Raw genomic sequence first — 12,300 nt, 5'->3', positions numbered from 1 at the left:
CAGCTAAATGAATAAATACCAGGGGTGGAATCATCTCATTAGACGTATACAATACATCTTCTCAAGTCTTACACACCCACCTTATAATCAATGAAGAGAAACTGGGGCATCTCAGGAACAGTTCACTTTGTCCTGAGGTCAAGGGACTTTTCTACTGCAAAACTGACTGTTTCTCTCATTTGTTTATAAAGAAATATACCAGCAGTCAGTGTCTATGCTGCAGCCAGCTAAATTCAGCTTGAAGGATCTCATCAATGGTGTTTGCCTTTTGAGTAGCTGTCAGCAAGCTCCATCATCACCTGTTTTCAGGCATAAAACCTCTGTTTTGAGCTCAGACACTATGTTAGCAGAAGGATGCACAAAAGGAGATGCTTAGTTATTACACTGGAGGAACGTGCTCCTCCAGAAAGCCCTGTTAAGGTCATATTTTTTATGAGAGGAAGACAGTGGAAAAAAGTGACTTGTTAAAATGTGCTACAGTGGAAACTAAAAACAAATTTCAAATTAAATGCAACACAGTATTTATGTTAATATTAAGTTAAATATGTTAAAAAATATGCAAGCACAATATACATTGTGTGTGTATATTTTTATAGAGAGAGATATATATATAATTCTTCCACATATCGATTCAAACAGGCACAAGGGCTGCTTATACACCCATATACAGAACTATTTTCATTACAAAAATGATAAAAAATTCTTTTGAAAGTAATGAACAAATACCTAGTCAAAGAAATTTCAATGAATTTTAAAATATGTCTTCCATTTTGTACTTTAATATCCCTGTTTCAGCATGTTTTGTCCCTTCCAGCACACATAGGTCATGTTTTGAAGCTTTTCTGTAGAAGTAAATGCAGGAGAAATTTCACAGGATTTTAGGCAAGACTTAAATTTTCTATAAACCCTGTTCCTTTATGTGCAAAACTGTGAAAAAAGAAGGTATTTATCATTTATCTAGTTATAATATATGCTACTTATGCTTGGGACTGTCTTCCTGTGGCATACACATGGACAGAGCTTAATTAAAGAGAGCTTCAATTTCAGCTGCGATTGTTAGCAATTTTTATAATGCAAGCATAAAACAAGAGTATTTTTAACATTTGAAATACAATCTAAATCTTTGAAAGATATGCAAAGAAAATATTTAGTGGGTTACTCTATTAAGTACATGTGTATACACACATCACAGCTCACAGCTCTTGAACAGAAATATCTAAGTATTTTCCTGACATTTCATTTCTTTAAATAGAAATTCTTTATGCATCAAAGTAGTTCATAACTGAAACGCTTTATAGGATTTTTCTTCATCTAATAACTACAAGAAGACAATGAAAGAGATCAAAGACCATATTCACTACTACATGCTGACTCCTTCACATCTTTTCCTGTAGTAATAAGCAGATGAGCCATTGTGATGAATTTGGGCCTCAAACCCATTTCTGTGTATAATTTCAAATGATATCTCCTATGTAATACGGAAAACTTAATGTCCACTTCAATATTTTACTATCATGAATGACCATGATTAAAAAACACTGTGAGACTATATGTAATATCCATATGATTATTCTGGATTTTCACAAAGATGGGATTTGTGTTTTAAAGGACTGACAGGTCATGAATTGACAAAAAAAGAGAAATTGAGTGCCTAGACTCTTCTTCAGGAAATGGCAGCATGTCAATACAGATACAGTAAACTGAGATTTGAATTTATGCATTGATGACTTTTCTACAGGTGGGAACCACTTCTAATTCAATAAATGGGATTTGCTTTATTTTGTTTTATAAAAAAGTAGGACTGCTTCAATATACCTTAGCTTCAGTTTTCATTATAAAGCCAGTGAGGTATTCCAAAATGAAATCATATATGTACTAGCCATTCAGTGCAGCTGAAATGCTGGCTTTCTGTGGAGTAGAGATGTGTCAGTACCAACAGATATAAATCTATAGTCATGGACAATTTTCTGTTTAGTTAATTCATGTTAAGGCAAAGCCACATGCACTGGGCATCACATGTAGGTTGTCAAGGGACATATGCTCTTCTAAATACTTATTGATTAATCAGAGAAATAAACTAGAAATGAAAGGCAGCTGTGCTAGAATTAGTGCTTTTACAATAATCAAAGATGAGGTATACCTCTACAGAAACCCCTATAAGATCAGACTGTTTATTACAAAATAAGCAAGTATAGCCCTTAAAAGGGTCTATCCAGCTACCTGCAACATAGCAGTCCCTATAGTTAATGTTGGACTAAATGTGGAAAGAAGGCGCATCTAACAGAGAGGAAGTAGATAAATTATGCATGCCTAAGCTTCTCTTTGCCAAAAGAATGGTTACTTCACACAGTGCTTGCCAGAGAATGTTTATTTTTCCCATAATTTCTCAAGATGTGAAGCTATTAAAAGAAAATAATACAGATGGATTTAGATTTCCAAGGGGACCCAACTTTCACAGGATAATTGCTCATCACTTTTAAATAATCAATATGCTTTAAAATAAACCGCTGGAACTACTAGGACTGCAGAAACCTGGTCACTTTTAGAAAATGAAACTATCACAAGAATCGCTAAAAATACCCAGAAACATACTACCATAATCTGAAAGATATTTCATGATTGAGAAGGAGGTTAAAGGTTCTTCAAAGATTCACTTGTGCTTGAATATATTTTCAGAGACCACCATGTACACCATCTGCAAGGTTCACTGAACACTGTAGCCTTTCTTTGTCTTGTGCAGGTTGCAGGCTTGAGTGAAAGATAACAGGATAAAATGATGTCTCGGTTCAATAACTAATTCAGTTAGTCAGTTTATGAAAATCACTGGCACAACATAAGTTAGCATGCAGAAATGACAGCATGCAGAGACGAGAACGGAGTTAGCAGAGATAGAATATCAAATCTTAAAGAAACTGAACAATCAGGAAGGCATATGACCCACGTTATGGTAAGGAGGAGAGCAATAATTAGAATGACTGTAATTAAAACGTCAGGGTCTTCAGGTCACAAAAATACTCACTTCCAACATTTTTTTCAGTTTGTGAGAATCAAGCTTACTGTTAACCATGTCTGCAGTACTTAGTGGGAATAGGTGTATTGTTGCAGTGCCCAGGCCCTGCAGCTGCATTTGAATTCAGCCGCAGAGACAGGTAATCCCAAAATGTCACAGGCAAGTTTAAAGTCAGACTATGTGTCACAAGGACACTCCTAAAACAAAGAAAAATAATGACCAACTAAACAAGTAAAGAAAAAGAAGCAGAGCAAACACAGGCAAACTATCAATAGGTAGAAAAAATGTTCTGTAAAAAAAGATATTTCTGTATCACACAATAAGCTAGGATGCAAAACAGTCCGGGATAGCTGACAGACCTTCTGAGAATCTATAGGTGGTTTTGTGGTGTCAGCCTAATGCTGCTAACAAAACTGGATTTCCAGTATGGGTACTTATACTGTGCTCCTTATATTTTTAAAGGACTTTGAATATTCCTGAGACATGCTTGCTAGTCGTATTTGAAAAAGTTGGTAGCAGAAACTTCAGGAAAGCCATATGAACCCGAGGGCATCTGTTTCAATACCCACCCCCCCACTCCAACAGTAGCCAAGTGAAGGTATCTAGTGAACGATGAAATGACCGAGGACGCATGTGCTTCCCTAGAAGAGTGTGACAATCCCAGCCATCCTCCCAGCTTCTGGTCTTTGTCTCCTGCATCAAAGGCTTGACCTGCCTCTCCCTGCTCTGGTTGGTTCCCAGCCAGCAGCTGGGGCTATTTAGTTGCTTTTGAAATAATGAACCACAGAAGTTTACAGCCTGTCATATTAATGTAAAACATCATTGATTTCAGTTTTCTGTATTATTTTAGATTGCCTTTTGTGGCAATTCAAAAGCATTTGCCTGAGCAGCTTAGTGGACTGCCCCACCAACCCCTGCAGTGCACCCATACTCATGGTTTAAGGTTAACTGGCAATGTGCTGTGGGTTGCATATATCCTGATGTGGATCTTCTTAGCTTCTTTAGGAGAAGCAAGGGTCCTGGTAACTAAGGGCAGTTTTGACAAGTAGTTACGTGATGACTGAAAAATACCCCACCACAACACATAATAGCACTGATTTGCTATATGATTTTTGATTAAATATTTAGTAGTTGATGATGCCTGGCAAGTCTAGTAGTTCAGAAATTCCAATTTTCTGTGACAGACATAAGAATTAATATTTTATTAGATATAAACTGGCAAAAGTCTGAAATATTGCTGCTAGTTACAGCTATTAACTTTGCTTCACAATAAGTTATTGTTATTGGCTTTAGTATACATTGCAGTGAAAAGGATTTAATTTACTGTATGCAATGGTGCCATATCATTTAAAAAGGATTATGATTACTAGCATGAATAAGGAGCTCACTAAGGTTTTGTAAAACAACTTAATATCAAATACAATTTCACATTACTTTGCCTTGAAAGGAAATGTAAAATATTTAAAAGAACCCATCAGACTTCCCTTTACTTACATTTTGGATCAACTGTATAACTTCCTTTTCTCCTTTTGTTGTCTTTAAAGTATGATGCATTTCAAAGATAGAAATTACCTCTGAACTGTAACAGAAACAAGTTTCAGATTAGCATTGTACCAGGAAGATACAGTAGAAGTATAAATACAATTGTTGACCATTTCTCAATGACTTGTCCATTAAAATGTAGTTTCCTTTATTCCTTATTTAAGTGTACATATAAAAAACTAATATGGATACTTACATATTTTATCAATGAAATAAAATGAAATAAAAGATATTTAGTAACACAATCAAATCTACTAAAAACAAGGAAAGAATAGTAGCATATGTAAAACAAAACAGGAATTGGTATTTAATTGTATGCTTAAATGTGGAACTCTGCTTCATATATTTTAAGATTAGTGAACCACTCAAAACTTTAAGGTCTATATTGGATTGGAAATTAGTATTTGATGTGAGAAATGGTATGCGATTATGTTATTTTCTGTTGAGACCATTATCTGAGATGCATAAATTATATTTTGAAAAATATTTACAATCAGTCTATGTCTGCTTCATAAATGTAAGCCAAGAGTGAGATGAAATTACAGGCAAGTTTATTCCTGCGTCACTATTTTCTTCCCTTAGTGTTTTAGATCATCTTTATAGTTCCTATTTTCTTTTCCTTCTCTTCCTTTTGCATCTATTACTATGTCTTTTCTCTTAAAATGCTAACAAAATTTTCTTGTTTTATATGCACTCTAGTAGAAAAACAGAAAGTATTTGTTATCTAATTTCTATAGATCTTGAGTCTAAGAATTGTCTGGTGACACTTGAGTACAACTGGAAAATGTAGTACTAGTTTAAAATCTTGAGTACAGTATAAATGTTGAAAAAATGTATTTATGAGGTATAATATACTGTGATAATACAGACATCAGATTTTCCAATATCTATTTACCTTATAACTTGTGTCCACTTTTGCTGGTCAAAACTGAAGGACTGGTGTGTATTTCATTTATTTGACTTGCCTGTTGTTAGAATGACCAGTTTTATTGATAATATAGGACAGTGAACAACAGAATCATAGAATGGTTTGGGCTGGAAGGGACCTTAAAGATCATCTAATTCCAACCTCTCAGCCATAGGCAGGGATACTTTCCACTAGACTATGCTGCTCAAACCCCCATCCAGCCTGGGTCTGAACACTGCCGGGGATGCGGCACCCAGTATTTTGTTGGGCAACCTGTTCTGTGACTCACCACCCTCACAGTGAAGAATTCTTTGGTTGTATCTAATCTAAATCTACACTCTTTCAGTTGAAAGCCTTTACCCCTTGTCCTATCACTATGTGCTCTTGTAAAAAATGTCCCTCTCCAGCTTTCTTGTACGCCCACTGTAGGTACTGGAAGGCTGCTATATGGTCCTTCAGGATCTTTCTCTTATCCAGGCTGAACTCCAACTCTCTCACCCTGTTGTCGTAGAAGTGTTCTAGTCTGGATGCAGTACTCGAGTAGCGTCTTCATCAGAGCAGAGAAGAGGTTCAGAATCACCTCCCTTGACCTGCTGGTCACAATTCTTTTGATGCAGCCCAGGACATGGTTGGCTTTCTGGACTGTATATGCACATTGCTGGGTCATGTTGAGCTTCTCATACATCAACAACCCCAAGTCCTTCTCCTCAGGGCTACTCTCAAACCATTCTCTTCTCAACCTGTATTTCTGCTTGGGATTGCCTCAATCCATGTGCAGGACCTTGCACTTGGCCTTGTTGAGCTTCATGAGGTTCAAATAGGCTCTCAAGCTTGTCAAAGTCCCTCTGGATGGCATCCCTTCCCTCCAGTCACTTTGATGCTTACTACATTTATTTTCCTTTGGAAGTAATGGGAAGGCCAAAATCTCTAAAGAGATGTATTCACTTGTACTCATCCCATTAATGCTCCACAGAAAGGCAACTTTCTTTTTTAACATAACATTTCACTAAATAAAGCAGTAACAGGGAAAGTGATACCTCTCAGGCTGTTATCTGCCAGAAACAGATGGAAAATTGTGACTGTGATGTAGAACACATTAAACTGTGGATTTATTTCATTGAGTGTGTTTTCCCTCAGGTTCATCCAGTTAATTTGATTGTTTCATATAGTATTTATGCCTTATCCTTCAGATTTAAGGCTTTTAGGAACACAGACTGTCTCAAGAATTATACTTATGACAGCAAGCTGAGTGGGTAGGTTGACACCCCTGAGGAATGGGATGCCACCCAGAAGGACCTTGACAAGTTGGAGAAGTGGACTTGTGAGAACGTAGTGAAGTTCAACAAGGCAAAGTGTAAGGTTCTGCACCAAGGTCAGGGCAATCCTCAGTATCAATACAGGCTGGGGGATGAAGAGATTGAGAGCAGCCATGCAGAGAAAGACCTGTGTGTCCTGGTGGATGAGAAGCTGGACATGAGCTGGCAATGTGCACTTGCAGCCCAGAAAGCCAAAGCCTCGGCTGTATCAATAGAAGTGTGACCAGCAGGCTGAGGGAGGTGATTCTGCCCCTCTACTCTGCTCTTGTGAGACCACACCTGGGATACTCCATCCAGCTCCGGAAAGCTCAGCACTGGAAAGACATGGACCTATTGGAATGGATCCAGAGACGGGCCACAAAAGTGATCCAAGGCCTAGAACACCTCCCTTATGAAGAGAGGTTGAGACAGCTGGGGATGTTCAGCTGGGAGAAATGAAGACTCTGAGGAGACCTTATTGTGGCCTTTCAATACTTAAAGGGGGCTTATAAGAAAGATGAGGAAAACTTCTTAGCAGGGCCTGTAGCAATAGGAAAAGGGGTTATGGTTTTAAACTAAAAGAGAAGTTTAGAGTAAATATTAGGAAGATACTTTTTGTTTGGTTTTTTTTTGCTGGGGGTGGTGAAACACTGTAGCAGGATGCCTAGAGATGTGGTAGATGCCCCATCCCTAGAAACTTTCAAGGTCAGGTTGGATGGAGTTCTGAGCAACCTGATCTAGTTGAAGATATCCCTGCTTACTGCAGGGGGGATGGACTAAATGACCTTCATGGTCGCTTCCAACCCAACCCAGTATGATTCTACGATTGTATGATTCTATGCAGTGTCTAGCACGAGACCTATACTTGTTTTAAGTGGTAACAAAACTAATGGTAAATACAGATAATAGTTTAGCAGTAGTGACTACAGGCTGTCCTAACATGCATGTATGTATACAAGTGAAACAAAAGTGAGCTCTAAACTAGCCCTGAGTTCTTTTTTTTATATGTCTGCTGACATGCCCAGTGTTTGTTTTCGAGCATATCTCCATGATCTTTTGCAAACCGACATAAATGAACATTGCCTAACTCTGAGTGAGTCAGGTGTAAGCCTGCACTGACATGGAAGCCATGGAGCTGGGGATCTGGCTCACAACCTGCCTGTTTGGACAGTGACCACCACCATCTGCCTCCAGAAGAAGTAAGGGAAACTCTTGACCTGCTTTGGGACAAAGTATTTGGTACTCTTTTTTGGTTTTGAGAGGGCTTACTTGTATTTGACAAGATGAAATCAGGTCAGCTGTCTGGCGGGAGATTGCATGTTTCCTACAGGAACTACAGAGGTGAAAAGGCAACAGTGAGAGCTTCTTAGTCTCACTTAGAGACTAAAGAGACAGCAGTGGACAGCAAGGAGCAGACAGACATCAGCTTTGCAAAGAAGTGCTTCCTAGGGACCAGAGCAGAGTTTGTGTTCCTCAGAAAGTCATGGAGTGACTGAGAGCAAAGACCAACCTTCAAGAACACAGCTGGCAGAAGGAGAGGGGCGTACAAATCTCATGGCTTTTGTTTTCTTCTCTAATTTCAATTTTCTCTACTTTAGAGCTGCATGTCAAACTTCAGAATGGAAATTCCATTCTCACTTTTGCCAAAAAATATTTTGATTTTAAAAATATTTAGGCCCTTGTGGAGAAATCTAAGCATTTCTAAATCAAGTTTTATTAACCCACTCGAAACTACATCAAAGAAAATGAATTTGTTATTAGGACAATGTGAAAAGTATCAAAACCAAGAAATCAAATGTTTTAGGACAAATTTCTTACAAAGAAATTTGACTTACTGGTCAAATCTGCACTCTATCTTGCACCTTAAATGCTTGCACTTGCTTGGCTGAAGAAACACAAGTTTGCTCATGTGTACTCTATCAGTGTGAAACTGTCCAAGAATGAAGAGAGAAATCATTGTTTTCCCCTTGACTTAGAACATATGTAATTAGTAATAGTATTTTAAAATTACAAGAACTTGCATGAGACTGTTAGTAAAATAAAAGATCTTCTCTTTGCTTGCATGAACATTTCAAAAGAGTGTCTTTTATTCATCTCAGTGTAGAAAGTCCTGTTAATTCGTATCACTTAATGTCACCTTCTGATAATTAATATTAATTTTACATGACTAGGGGAAAGAAAACCTTATGTTTGGGTAGTCAAGATAAATATCTACTGCCATTTTATAAAATGTCCTACAATTTGTGCTCCTGCTGTTTTGTGGAAGAGCACACTGCTTTACCACAATCCTTTCATCATCATTCATTCTTGTTTCATGCACTTTCCAATCTTGCAGCATGTTTGAGAAAAACCTGTGAACTGAGAAGCACTTTAATAAAAGGATAGGGGGTTACTGAGCAAATGTGTGGACTGTATTGTTTGCCCTTTGGAGTGATGGCTATGGACAAAGAGGGGAAAATAAAGCTTGGCCTTCTTCAGAAGCCAATATGGATATTTGTCTGGAATTCGCAAGATTCAGTTCTTTTGACCCAGGAACCTATCAGGTGAAAACAGAGCCAGACACCTGGAAAAAATCACTGAGCTAATAGGTAAGGACGGGTAAGATAGAACATGCACAGGAAATAAATATAGCCATTTGCTCCTCTTTTCTTACAATGCAGTTTTAACATTATAAGTCTCAATCTATGCCTTTTCTTTCTCAAAGGTGAGAAATTAAGGTGTTCTCAGAATTTCAAAATGAACTTGATATAGTTATCTGATACAGGCAACAGCTATGGATTTCCTATAGATGGGAAGGAGAAAAACTAATCGGAATAAAAAAGCACTCCTCTAGGCTGTCTGCATGATTGTGTGAATAGTATTAGCAAATTACTGTTAAAAACAGAGGGACATTCTATAAATCAGGAAACACTGAATTGAGAATTGAAGATTATGTAGCTAGTGAACTCCCATGGGATTTATGTGAATGAAAATGTAATTTTGGAGGGTCATGGGGTGATATTCTTTCATAAGAAGTGCAGCACAAAACTGTTTCCTTATGCTTTTAATAAGAAGCCAAGACCACCCATGTCTGTGCAACCTGGAACACCTCTGTGGCTCATTTCTTATCAACACCTAATGCAGGAAAATTGATTTGCAACAACAGGCAAAGTGGCAATTTTTCTGTGTCCTTTTAGAAGTTAGGTATCTATAAGATTACTTACATAAACTGCTTTGAACAATAGAAAAATGATGTACTGTTCTTAGCTGCACTTATTTTCTAGTATTTGCACTTATGAAGCAACTAAAAAGAAAAGGATTCTGTTGTGTATCAGGCAATTTTCAAATACATGGCTGTGCTGCTACTTATCCCACAGACTCCATTAGTTTTAAAACTGCCACTCAAATCTCATAACATTATTTATGGTTTCTTTTACATTCCTGTGACTCAGAAGTGGCTCAGCATTTCTTCACTTCACATCTTCCAGACTATAACAAGTGAATAGTGGGAAATATCAGTAAATACGCCTGAATGAAAAGAAGGCAAACTTGATCAAATACTAGCAAAATCACTGCAAAATAAAAATCTCAAAATTATGCTAATTCCAACCTCATGAAAGATCTCCTGGGTGATGACCTTTATAGGTCTGTTTCCCAACAGGATGTCCCAAATCTCCAAATAGGAATGTTTCCTGTAGCTGCAGCTGAGCTTAGTTACAGTCATGTTCTAATAAAGGATTCAGATACTCCCATGTCAGTGGAGATTTTCTGGCCCAGACTTTAGGCCTCTGAAGTGGCAAGCTCCACAGTCAAATTTATTCCCTCCTCACGTACAGCCTTTCTAACACTCCAAAAACAATTGGTTTCTGTATTCCTGTCTGTGATCCACTAACCAGATACACCTGATCAGTAGCATCTTTAAGGAGCGAAAGGAGGCGTCTGAAGCTATGTTGATGGCTTCCCAGCTGCACATGGTCCCCTCACCAAGTGGAACAGCATATAGCAGAGTGTGTAGTGCCTCATGATTTAATAAAGAGGAAAGTCAAGGAATATGGACTATGATGAAGAAATCTGCGTTGAAAAGTGCTGATATATCACATCCTGATGTTTGCTTGGGATTTACATGTTGACATAACCTGGTGATAGAGATGTTGCTGGTTTTTGTTATTTGGAATGGAAATTACCTTGTGGATAGGGATATGCTAACCAGGGTTTTAGTTATATGAATGGGCAGTAGATTATTTTTCCCCTAGTCTAAGTGTTTGCAGACTGTAATTAGAAGGCAAATATCTTCAAACTCGAAAACCTGTGGATTCTAAGTTTTCTTTAAAAAGGAAAATATTCAAATGACAAAATACAAACTGAGGAAAAGCAAATAAAAGTGTCATTGTCTTGTACTGATCAAAACAATAGTCTTCCCTGACTCAAAATATGACTTAGTCTAGACTTATTCTCATATTCAGGTCAGAGCAAGTTTTGATAGTCACATAAAGAAGCTGAATGAGATGAGGAGAGTGAACAAAGGGGAAGATGACTTAAACTGTTAAAAAGAGATAGAACCAGCATAATTACTGAACTTCATAGATGAAAAGATATTAAATAGTGATAGCTGAATATTCAGTTGAATTCAACTATAAAATAGTTATAACAGTTCAAAAAATACCCTGTAGTCATATACGCATATTAAAATGGGGCTCTTTAACCTGTCAGCAAAATTCTGAAATCTCTATCTAGCTGATCAGATAAAACAACCCTTTACTGAGGGATTCTTCAGTTCCTGTGAACTTGATATTTTTTTTCCAATTACTTAGGTTGCTCCGCAAGCTCTGGTCTAAATTAAAAAGTTATTTTAAGATAGTGTGTCAGTGCCTTCCTGTTAAACAGGAAGACGTAGCAACCTGCTGCACTGAAAGAGAAATTTGTATGTTAGGGGATGAAGCAAAGTTCCCGAGCAACAGACCGCAAGGGTGTGAAGTTAAGTTAGTGTCATAGTTTCTGACAGAATTTCTGTTTCAGATCTAAGGTTTTCAACATGAAATCAAAATGATATTGAAGTGGTAACACTGACTATAATCATAAGTTTGGGTTGTGATCAATTTTTGTCTTTCAGAGCACAGTTCCAAAACCAAATTGATCTCAAATGAGTATTGCCCTCTGCCATTCTACTGCGGTTATTAGGGCATATGGTATAAGTCTCAGCTGTAGAAATGAAAAATAGGTTCTTTCGAATGTGTCAGGCTATTTTCAGAAATCATTGTTCACTTAGGAATTTCTGTACATCTTCAAGTAACTACTTAGTAGTTTGACTTTGTATTTTTTGGCATGTTAAATACCTGTTCATGTTTCTTTGTTTTAGTAACAGCATGCTACTGGGATGTTAAATGTTCTAGAAATTAAATGGCAAACCCATTTGTAATACCAAGAATACATAAACTATAAATTCAGTTTGATTTTTTGACTGTGTATCATGAAATATTCCCATATTTACATTTTCAGCAGAGGTATATAGGATAGATTATGCCTTAGACAATGAAATCTTTGGCTCTGATTCTGATAACTAGATTGAA

Source organism: Phaenicophaeus curvirostris, chromosome 1, assembly GCF_032191515.1.
Source record: "Phaenicophaeus curvirostris isolate KB17595 chromosome 1, BPBGC_Pcur_1.0, whole genome shotgun sequence".
Classification (NCBI taxonomy): Eukaryota; Metazoa; Chordata; class Aves; order Cuculiformes; family Cuculidae; genus Phaenicophaeus; species Phaenicophaeus curvirostris.
The sequence above is the reverse complement of the archived record's forward strand: the minus strand, read 5'-3'. Positions refer to the sequence as shown.